Source organism: Phocoena phocoena, chromosome 2 (assembly GCF_963924675.1).
Source record: "Phocoena phocoena chromosome 2, mPhoPho1.1, whole genome shotgun sequence".
NCBI lineage: Eukaryota > Metazoa > Chordata > Mammalia > Artiodactyla > Phocoenidae > Phocoena > Phocoena phocoena.
Window position 1 is genome coordinate 156,398,225 of NC_089220.1, and position 12,094 is coordinate 156,410,318.

The following is a 12,094-nucleotide window of genomic DNA, read 5'->3' on the forward strand; positions in this document are numbered from 1 at the left end:
CAAACCCCATCATGGTGTATCAATTAAAATGGAAGGGAATTACATGCAAATGCTTCAAATAGAAAATGCAGAATACCTTTCCACTGATGATTTTTAGTTGTCAGGACAAGTGAGACCCAAACAGCAGACAGAATGGTCCCAGCATGCTTGTTGCCTTTTTTTGTTTGCACAGTAGCTGTCAATTTCAGCCTTGCAGGTAGTGGAACCCAGCGGGAGGCAGGGGCGGGACCCAACCACGAAGCCTGAACTGAGAGCAAATTTAAATTACTGAGCCTTTTTTTTCCTTTTTTATTTTTCTACTCTGCGACAAACTGAAAAGATTCCAGCACGCTAATTTAACCACCCTGCTTCTTTGCCTTTTTTTTTTTTTTTTTTTTTTTTGTCTCCCTGCTTCCAGGATAATTAAAAGAGAAACCTGTAAAGGCAACATTCCTGTGACCGAGTTGGTGCTGCAACGTGCTGGTAAGAAAACACATTTAATTTTTTTTTAATCTTTTTTTTTTTGCTTTTCCTTTTTCTAAAAAAAAAAAAGAGCTGAAGGCTTTGTCTGTCTAATGCAGTCATAAGCGTGGCTTCCCTGCCGTGAAGGGTTAGCATGTAATGAAAAGGTGAAATTGCCTGATATGTGACCTTCGCGTCATACTTATAATGGGTAATGACAGCATCCCTATGTACCCTGATGATGCTTCTCTCTGCAAATTGATGAGTCGCCCAGTTGCAACAGGGCTAAGACTGTCGCACTATGGCAATTAGTTGTTGATTGTTTAAGGTTGGTGTTTCAGTGTCCTGTCAGGGAGAATTCTCCAGTTCTCCAAGTTACTGGCTTGCAGGGGTGTCATGGGTTTTAATAGGTCCCTTACAGACCGTAACTGTTTTGTTATTTACTCGCGAAACAGGAAGTACAATAATGAAACTTTTTTTTAAGTAACACTGTAATTATCCTATACTTCCTTAGTCCAGATAATGAAACAGCCTAAAGTGAGCTCTGAGTAGCGTTATTTTAATCCCGTTCATCTACAACTTGTCAGGAGTTCATTAGACAGTTAACTGTGGACAGCCTAGATCATCAGGGGACCTTGAACTTGTGATGCCAACTTTATTCTCTAAAAGGACAAATTTTCCTTCAGCCCAATTATATTCAACAAGTACTTCTTTATATGCTGCCTGGGACTGGTACTGAGAATGTTCTTGCCCGTTTCTCTGTTATGGGGAGAGACTGAACCTAGATGGTGTGACTTTTCAGCAATCAGCTCTTCATTCTACTGTTAGGACTGATCAGATCACTTAAGCCACATTTCAAAATGCATGACTGTTGACTCTGAGATAAAGTTCCCAAGGTTAAGTCTCCTACAATCAATTCCTCCTGTGCATGTAAATTTTGTTTATGTCAGTTTGCAACGATGGTCAGTACGTTTTAGACTGCATTTGCATATTATAAAGAAAGAAGAAAACATAGAAATCTTACCTGTCTTGCAAACCAAATATGTCCTTTGAGCATATATCCATGTGGCAAACTTTGAGCTTACCCAGATGCTAGCCTCAGAAGCTGGAAGACACAGGAAAGATTGAGGTTGGTTAGTGAGTGTGCTTGGATTTGGGTCAAGAAACTTAGGAAGAAATTTTCTTTTATTGCCTTTAAAAACACATGTAAAATATCGAGGGATATTTTTGTCTGTTCTCCATGATTGTTTGTAAACTGTGGTAGTTTTTGTTTTTGTGCTGTTGTTTTCGGTTTTTAATAGATAAGTAAACATGTAGTGGGGAGATCGTCAAAAAAGAGAATGTAGTTTCCAAATGTCCATTAAGACCTTTTTCTAAAGAAAAACTATCCTGTGAAAGTTGGAAGATTGTATGCCGTTTGCATCCGGTAAGGAATGTGGCATTCCATACACTGGTAACATTTGGTCCCTAGTCTCTATAGCTATCCTATCTAATTGTGTCATTTCCACATTTAACAGCTCTGAACCGTGCCTCCCCGTGGGTCCTCACCGATGCCCCCCAGATCACTTGAAATGTCTAAAAAGACCTTAGAACGTTAGAAAATGCCAAGTATTAGAATAATTTCTGCCTCTTACAACAAAAGAAAATACTATGGATTTAATAGTTCATTTTTAAAATCTGATTTTACCCACCAGTAACTGTCTACTAGGAACATTTCAGTTATAATTGGAATAAATTGTTGCCCGGTAACAAGCAACTAACTCTGAAGCTACTTTCCATAGAAATCAGTGACTGGAAATAGCTACAAAGAGCTAAATGCAAGTCAAACCGCAGCACTTGCATTTCTTAGTTTTTAAAGAAAATATTCATTCCTGAGTAGTTTTACTATTCTACTTATATTCTTGAATTTTTTTAATCAAGGTGCCTCTTCTAAGAAAATTTCTAATTGACCAAAATCCCTGATATGAAAAATAAAGGCCAGTAGACCTTTGAAAAAATTTTTCTTTCTGATTCAAAATAAGGAAGGATAAGCACAACCTCTCAGACTATGAGTGTTAACAAGATTCTGGGCTAGCAATACCATTATATGTGAAGAACTGCTATCATCTCTTGCAGAACGTAATGTAAAATTATGGGTTTCACTGTAGGACTCTGTCATTTGAACTAGTAATCAGTCCATAATTCTACAGATTGCTGCAGTTAAAACGATGCTTCCCTGCATTAAAAAAAATATTGAATAACACTGAAATTACTTTAGAGTTTTACCCGATCCATTTTTTCCCAAGAGAAACAGAACAAGTAATAATCCCAAATCCTGATATCTAAGTATACATAATATCAGAATGTCTTTTCTTCTTCCCTGGTTGAAGTGCTATGACATTATAATTTCAAGAGCAAAATTCTTCAGCAACGCTTCTGCATTTCCCATTTAGCTCTTGTGGCGATTGGGAATAGTTTTCACCTTCTAAAAATTGTGCAGGTGTTGAAATAGAAAATACCTTAGGGAGAGGGTAAACACTGTCATTTTACACACAGACATACAAACAGACAAAATTACATATGACGCTAGAATGAAAATATCCAGGCAATATGAAAGCATAAGTAATGCTTTCTGAAAATATGACATTTGACATTTGCTCAATTCACTATAAATGTTTACTAAGGATCAACAATGTTAGAATATATGGGAAGTTGAACAATGACAAAGCCATATCTTGGTCATCCAGGGAATTACCATATAGTAGAAATTAAACTGGTGTTAAAAAAAAAACAGAAAATGTAATTTGATTAATTAGCCTACAACGAACTTGACATTGTGTTAGTTTCTCGGGATCAAGGAAAATTATGACTTACTATTTCTGACCTTTTAGAACCAGCATATTCTTCACTTCCCACTTTTGCTTCAGTTCTTCTTCTATAGTTACGTATGTTTTCTGTTTCTTGTGTTTTTAAAAGGTCATTATTACTATATGTATAGTCAATATCTGTAATTTTTCCACTGTATAAGAAGAAGCACGAAGTACTAAACTGGATATCAGGAGATAGCCATCCTAATCCCTAATTACCCACTGACTTTGTTACTGAATCTTCTTAGGCCTCTGTCTCCTCATCTTTACAGAGAGGAAGTGGCCACATCCAACAGTAAACATTTTTCAATTCTACCAAGATAAAGATGGGTAACTTCTAAGGAAGCGAAAGAGGAATGCCAGTTATGGAAGGCATTGTGGTCCAGTGGTTTAAACAAAGTACAAGAGAATTATCAATGAGTAAACCACAAGTCCTAGCCTCTGCATTTGGGCTGAGTTGATGTGCGGTTATTCCAACCCCTTGATTTCATACTGTCTGCTCTCTTCACTGACATGGTAATGCCTACAGGACTAGAGAGAAACACTGCAACAGAACAGCAAGGGTATATAAAAAACACTGTTCCAGCCCCTACTGAAATGCTTCCTACATGGGACCCAAGAAAATAAAGAGAATATCTCTCTCCTTAAAAATAAAATATAGAGCAATGCTTCTCTTAAACACATTAAAAAATTATTATATGTACATTAGTATCCATCCCTAACATTTTAGAGTAATGAAATAATTTTTGAAAAAGTCATAGTTTACAACCTATACATTAAGAATAGAAAACATATTATAAGGGTAAAATTAGAATATTTTCTAAAGCCTATTTCTAAAATATCCATCTTATATTTCCTGAGTAAATGCATAAATGCTTAGGTATACTAGATATAATAATCCTCTTGTTTTCTTCCCGCCTCCCTGGTTTCCTATTGTTTTTACAGAAAGAAGATGAAGAAATACATGATATATATACATATTAGAAACTAGTTTAATTTTTTTCTTTATTACCACCCAACTATGAATTAATCTTTAAGAAACTCAGGTTTGGAAGGAGGTAAAGAGAAGACGAGTTGTTCTTAGATTATTTCTATCAGAGGAGTAGCAAGACAAAAGGGCTTGTGATTTCTTCATTCATTCAAAATTTGTTCTTAAAGGCATTGATAGACCCTGGTTAAAGAAAGAAATACAGTTCCTGTCCTCAAGAAGCTTAAAATATAAGACATTTTAAAACAAATGAACATAAAATACATCATTACAAAAGTGCTATGAAAGAAAATTTCAAGTGCTCTGACAGAAACTATGCAGGAGGCAAGTAAGATTGGTGGGCTCATGGACAACTGTTCTAACCCAAAGATAGAGAAACTCTTTCTAAAGTGAAAAAAAAAATACTGATTTCTGTTTCCTCGTGTCTTTGGGTAGTGGAATTAAGCAAGTTCTTCGCTTACCTGGAATTTTGCAATTACTCCCTGACTGGTCCCCGGTCATTTTTAACACAGCAGCCTGAGTGGCCCATTAGAGATGTGATTCGTATTGTATTACTCCTCTGTTCAAAACACTGCAATAAAGATACCTTGGAAACTGATAACAATGGTTGTATCCAAGAGGGAAACATAAGGGTGGAAGAAAGGGCACGGGGATGAAAGGAAGGCTTACTTTTACTGTGTACCCTTTTGCACCTTATGAGTTTTCATGTCATATCCATGTCTTACCAGTCTGATTAAATCATTTTAATTTAATTGCCATTTAAAAAAAATCTCTCCATGCTCTCCATGTCATTCAGTAAAAGTCAATTCCTTACAAGGGCCTATACTAGGATGAGTATATGATTTTTCATTTGAACCTGGACATTTTTGTGAGTAAAAGGTGATAATATTCATAATTACCATGGGACAACAAGCATAAAATAGAGCTGTCCAGGGCCAACAAGGGTAAACTTAACCCTACACATCTCCATAACTCTCTCACCTTCTTCTCTTGCCCTGTGTACTCCAGGCACATTTATGGACTTAAACACAGAGCACACCAGGTATGCTCTGATCTCAGGACCTTTGCACTTGCTCTTCTCTAGTCCTGATCATTCTTCTTCTAGATGTCCATATCAGTTGTCTGCTCACTTCATGTTTTGCCCAAATATCACCCTCTCTGATCACCCTATTTATAAGTACAACTCACCCTCACCTTCCCTATCCTCCCTCACTGCTTTATTTCTCTCCATAGAATGTATCACCAACTACTATAGTATATCATATATTTTGCAATTTATTATTGGACTCTCTCCATTAAAATAGATGTTTTATAAAGGCAGACATTTTGTTCTGTTTTGTTTAGTGCTGAATCCCTAGCATCTAGATACACCTGGCATATAACAGGCACTCAATAAATATTTGTTTAATGAATGTTGGATGTTATCAAAACTGTCCATATCATCCTAATCAGTAGACTTAGGGCTATGTTCCAGGCTGAGTTCCAGAAGCTGTGTCTGAGTGCAGAAGAGCAAGAGACTGGCTCAGAGATGTGGGGAATGGAGTCAGGGAGGCTCAGAAAGACAGATTCAGAAACAGAGAAGGTCAAAAACTAAAATAGAAGAGCCAAATAAGTATCAAATCCAAGGGCGCAGATGAAGATACAAAGACAGGTGGAGACATAAGACATAATCAGAGGTGACAAGAGGCAACAAGTAGGTTTCATAAGACAGATGGCAGGTGGGGGCAGTAATAGATTTCTGGTATTCTATATATGTGCAGAATTTACTAGAATGTGGACTAGATCATCTGGAATAAGTTAGATATTTCTCACACTGTACCTGTGGCTTTGCTTGGATCTCCAGAGGACTTTCTTAAGGAACATCTGTAGTTGACCTGAATAGTAATGAACTGATCTGGTAAGTGATAGGCATCTAAAAGAAAGCCAAGTTTGAAGGAAGTGGGAAACATTTTACTGAAGTTGTTTTTATAAGCGCATCATTCAGTCTGACATTTTCTGTGTACTTTTTAAGTAGCCCTTGAGCAGTATGAATAGCGTACCTGAGGATCTACCAGTTATAGGATGATGTAAGCAGGTCACAGAGAAATGCACAAAACAAGTTCTTTTGTTCAGTTTTGTTTGAAGCTACCATATTTGTATATTAAAACAGTCCTATGTTCTGCAGGTGATGTTATAGGGATATAATGCTCTCTGAATGCTCATCTTTTTAAAGGTTGTTATAAAAAAAATTAAAATGTGATAGCATGCTTTTCTGGCAAGGAGATAATTTGCCGATATACAATTTTCTGAGTATTTTTATCATGCTATGCCTGTTATCTAGAGGACCTATGTAATTGAGGGGTTGGGGGGTGAATCCCCAAAATTCCATCTATATAAAAGTTTCCTGAGTCCCCTTGCATCAGTCCTATCCTCCACACCTAGCCTTTAGGCAACCACTGATTTGCTTTCTGTCACTATAGAGTAATCTACATTATATTAAGTTTTATGTAAGTGGAATCATATAACATGTACTCTTGTGTCTGGCTTCTTTCAGCATCATGCCTTTGAGAGCCATACATATTGTTATGTACATCAGTAGATTTTTAATTGGTGAGTGGTATTTCATTGTATGAATATATCACATTTTGTTTATCCATTTACCTGTTGATGGACATTTGGGTAGTTTCCATTTGGAGGCTCTTATAAACAAAGCTGCTTGAACATTCATATACAAGTCTTTATGTTCACTTCTCTCAGGTAAATAGTTAAAAGTGAAAATGCTGGGTCTTAGGATAGGTGTATGTTTAACTTTATAAGGAAAAAACAAAGTTTTCCAAAGTGGTGAAAAAATTTTATGCTTCTATCAGGAATATATGAGTGTTCCAGTTGCTGGACATCTCTGCCAACTTTTGGTATTGCCAGTCTTTTCAATTTTAGTCATTTTAATGGTGTTTGGTGGTATCTCACTGTGGTTTTAATCAGCATTCCCCTGAAGAGTAGTAGTGTTGAGCATCTTCTCATATGCTCATTGGCTTATTGTAAAATGTCTGTTCAAATCTTTTGTTTTTTATTGTGCTGTGTGTTCCCTTAATACTGAGTTGTAGGAATTCTTTTCATATTTTGAGCAAAATATCTACATGGAACATATTTTCTCCCAGTATGTGACTTTTCTTTCTACATTTTTTAATGGTGTCTTTCAAGAAGCAACATTTTAAAATTTGGATTAATCCAAATTTAACCAACGTACCATTTTTTTTTCTTTTATGGTTCATACTTTTTGTGGTTTCGCTAAGAAATCCTTGCCTGTTAGAAGATGACGAAGATTTTTCTTCTATGCTTTCCTCTATATGTTTTAGAATTTTAGCTTTTACATATAGATCTATGATCCATCTTTATTTTTATGTTTGACATAAGGTAAAAATCAAGGTTCAATATTTTTATATAGATATCCAGTTGTTCCAGCACCATTACGGAAAAACTTACTCTTTCCACCATTTAATTACCTTGGACCATTGCCAAAAATCATTTAACCATGTATGCATTGAAAACAGGTAATGTAATTTCTCCAGCTTTGTTTTTCTTTTTCAAAATTGTTTTGATTTTTCTAAGTTGTTAACATTTTCATATAAATTTTAGACATAACTTATAAAGATTTTCCTCAAATAAAAAGCCTGCTGAAATTTTTATTGGAGTTGCATTGAATATGTAAATTCAATTTGTAGAAACGACATTTCAACTACATTGAGTCTTATATCTATAAACATTTATTTAGTTGTTTTCCATGTATTTAGTTATTCTTTAGTTTCAGCAAGGATTATAGTTTTGAGCATACAGGTATTTCTCCAGTTGTTAAATTTATCCCTGATTATATAATATTTTTGGATATTATTGAAGTGGTATTGTATTTCATTTTTAAACTTCTGTTGCTCTTATATAGAAATACTATTGATGTTTGTATGCTGGCCTCCTATACTGCTATCTTCACAAGTTCACTTTTAGTTTTAGTGGATATTTTTTGCATATATATTTCTTAGGATTTTCTAAATACACTATCAGCTTTTGATCAAAACACTTCATCCTTTCCAATTTGTATTTCCTTTATCCCTTTTCTTAACTGAAGTAGCTAGGATTTCCAGTGAAGTGTTGACTAGAAATAGTGAGAGTGAACACCCTTCATTTGTTCCCAATCTTAGGAGGGGAAACATTCAGTCTTTCACCACAAAGTATGATTTTAATTGAGGTTTATTCATGCATACCCTGTATCATATAAGGAAGTCACATTCTATTCCTTTTATATACTGGGAATTTGATTTGCTAATATTTTATTACAGATTTTTTGGTCTCTATTCATAGAAATACTTGGCGTCTTTCTTTTCTTGTAACGTCTTTGTCTACTGTGCTCTTAGAAGGACACTGATCTCATAAAGTAGGTTGGGGAGTATTCTTTCCTCCTTTATTTTCTGAAACATCTTGTGTAGGATTAGTATTATTTTTCTTCCCTAAATGTTTGATAGAATTTATCAGTAAGCTACATGGGCCTGGAGTTTTCTTTGTGGGAAGACTTTCAGTTAAAAATTCAATTTCGTTCATAGATACAGAGTTATTTAAATTTTCCATTTCCTCTTAGGTTAACTTTGGTCATTTATGTTATTTATGGAATATATATATTTCATCTATGCTATCACAGTTATTGCCATAAAATGTTCTTTGTATTCCCTCATCCTCTGAATGTTGTAGGATCTGTAATAGTACCTCCTCTGTCGTTCTTAATAGTAGTTTATGTTTTCTCTTTTTCAAAAATCAATCTACTAGTTTTTACTTCTGCTATAGCAAATTGCCACAAACGTAGTGACTTACACAATACAAGTTTACCACTTTTTAGTTCTGTACATCAGAAGTCTGACACAAATCTCACCAGGCTAAAATCAAAGTGTCAGTAGGAGCTGCATTCCTTTCAGGAGGCTCTAAAGGAAGATCCATTTTCTCACTCATTTGGATTGTTGACAAAATTCAATTCCTTATGGTTATAGGACTGACATCTCCATTTCTTTGCTGATGACCAGCTGAGGGTCATTTTCAGCTTCTAAAAGTCATGCACATTCCTTGGCTTGTGGACTACATCTTCAGTCTTCAAAGCCAGCAACAGTGTGTCAAGTCCCTGTCACACTTCAAATCTCAGTTTCTTCTTCCATCTCATCTCTTTAACCCAACTGGGAAAGGTTCTCCACTTTTAAGGACCCATGTGATGATCCTAGACCCACCCAGATATTCCAGGACAATCTCCCCATATCAAGATCCATACCATTAATCACATTTGCAAAGCTTCTCTTGCCGTCTAACACATATTTACATGTTCCAGGGATTAGAGCATAGACATTTTTCTACCTTCTATGCCAGAAGCTTATGTATTGATTTTAGCCTTTTTTTTTTCTTTTTCTAATATATACCTTTAAAGCTATAAACTCCCCTTAACCACCATAGTAACTGTATCCCACAAATTTTAACTTATTTGTTTTCATTATTTATTCAAAATAATTTTAGTAGTTTTGGTAATTGCTTCTTTTTCCCATGGTTTTTTAGAAGTGTGTTATTTAATTTCCAGATACTTGGACTTTTTCTTCATGTATTCTTGTTGCTGATTTCTAATTTAATTCCGTTCTCATCAGAGAACTAAATAATATCATAATTTCTAAATTTTTGTGGCAACATATGGCTTACTTTGGTGAAGATTCCAAGCGTTCATAAAAAGAACGTATATTATGCAGTTATTGGGTATAGTGTTCTATAATTGCCATTTCGGGTTGGTAGTATCTTTCTCATCTTTTATTTTCTTAATTATTTTTTTGTCTATTTGTTCTATCAATTACTGAGAGTACTGTAAAGTCTCCCTCCATGACTGTAGATTTGTCGATTTCTCCCCTTTAGTGTCTCTTAGATTTTGTTCCACGTATTTTGTAGCTTTATTATTAGGTGTATATATATTTATAATTGTTATATACTACTGTTGTAAATAGTAACTTTTTTCATTATTAAGTGCCCCCTTTTCTCTAGAAATCCTTACTCTATTTTGGTTAATTTTTTCTTTCTTCTCTTCTTTTGTATTAATCAGATGTTTTTGAAAATTAAGAAAAATGTTAAGTTCTGTTTATTGGTTTTCTAGCTATATCTCTTTGAATTATTTTCCCATGGTTGCTTAATTACAATATACATTTTGAAGTTAATATTGTTAATACTCCCATAGTACGTTTTTATTTACCTTCCTTCTTTTGAGTTATTGTTGTCCTATATATTATATTTACATACATTATAAACTCATCAATAAGTTGCTTTTTTTTTTTTTGCTTTAAACAGTCATTTCTCTTTTAAAGATATTGAGAATGAAATAAGTTTATATAGTCTGAACACCTTCCTTTATATTATTTGTAGAGCAGTCCTGGTAACAGATTTTCTCACTTTCTATTTATCTAAAAATATTTTAACTTTATCTTTATTTTTTAAGATAACTTCACTAAACATAGAATTTATTATTGACAGTTTTATTTTTCTTTCAGCACTTTTATTATATCATTGCAATATCTTTGGCTTCTGTAGTTTCTTAATGGAAGCCAGTAAACCATAGCATTCTTCACCTATTATTACTGTGTATGTTTTCTCTGGCCGAGTTCAAAATTTTGTTTGCTATCTTTGGATTTCAGCAGTTTAACTACAATATGTTTTAAAATTCTTTTCTTTGTTTTAATCCTGTTTGAACTTTATTAAGTTTCTTGTACCTGAAATTAATGTTTTCTACCAAATTTGGGGGAGATTCTGTCATTATTTATCCAATTTTTTTTCTGTTTATTTCTCTCTTCTTTTGGGAACTCCAGTTACATATATTATAGTTTGATTTTTCTTAAATTGTTTTTCTCTCTGATCTTCAAATTGGGTAATTTGTATTTTTCAATCTTCACATTTACTGATAGGTTATTCTGCCATCTCCAATCTGCTGTTGAGCCCATCTAGTTAATTTTTGAAGTTTATCAAATGTTTTAGTTGTCAGATTTCTGTTTTTCTATGGATCTATTTCTCTTTTGAGGTTTTCTTATCTTTTCACTCATTGATATTATACTTTCTTTAATTCTTTGAACATATTTGTAATCACTGATTTGAAGTTTTGATTTGCTAAATTCAACACCTGGGACCACTGGGAGTCAATTTCTATTGACTGTCTTTGTTCCTGTTTATGAGTCACACTTTCCTGTGTCTTTGCATGTCTAGTAATTTTTGGTTGTAAACTGAACATTTAAGATGATACATTATTGTGACAGTGCATTCTATAGTGTTCTGAAAATTGTACTTTTTTATTCCAATATTCAGTTAATCCACCTGGACATGAACTGCAATATTTGCTTTCACTGTAGTATTTAGCTACTGGTATCTCTGGTCAGTTCTTATGGCTTCCAAATGCTACTTTTATTAGTTTGACCTCCTGGAAGTCTCCCCTGTGCCTGTGTAATTTGGTAGCTAGGGATTTTGGCAAAGATTTTACTCACATTTGGGGGCTTACTCTTTCAGTGGTTTCTTTGCTTCTAGGAATTTCCTTCTAAATCTAGCTTCTATATCCTTAGGATCACTTTTCTGACACTTTAAATCCCTGAGGCTTCAGCTTTCTCCTGGCTATGTTGTAACTGGAAAATGTATTAAGCTTAAAGAGTAGCAAAAATATATACTTTGCACCATGCATCTTTCATCTTTCAGTAGTAGATTCCTCTCTGACCTCTTCCTGCTTTGTTGTCAGGCCCTACAGAATTTCTCCTCACCATGCATAGTTTGTCAGCCAGACACTACGGGTTTTTGGTTT

At 34.4% G+C, this 12,094-nt stretch overlaps 1 protein-coding gene across 1 annotated transcript in view; it reads left to right on the plus strand.

Annotated features, from left to right (window-relative positions):
• Nucleotides 1–408: 408 nt before the first annotated feature.
• CELF2 (CUGBP Elav-like family member 2) overlaps nucleotides 409–12,094 on the plus strand; it is an 833,081-nt gene continuing 821,395 nt past the window's right edge. Inside the window, exon 1 of the mRNA XM_065900981.1 lies at nucleotides 409–462. The gene's annotated coding sequence lies outside the window, so the exon portion shown is untranslated. The remainder of the gene's footprint in view (nucleotides 463–12,094) is intronic.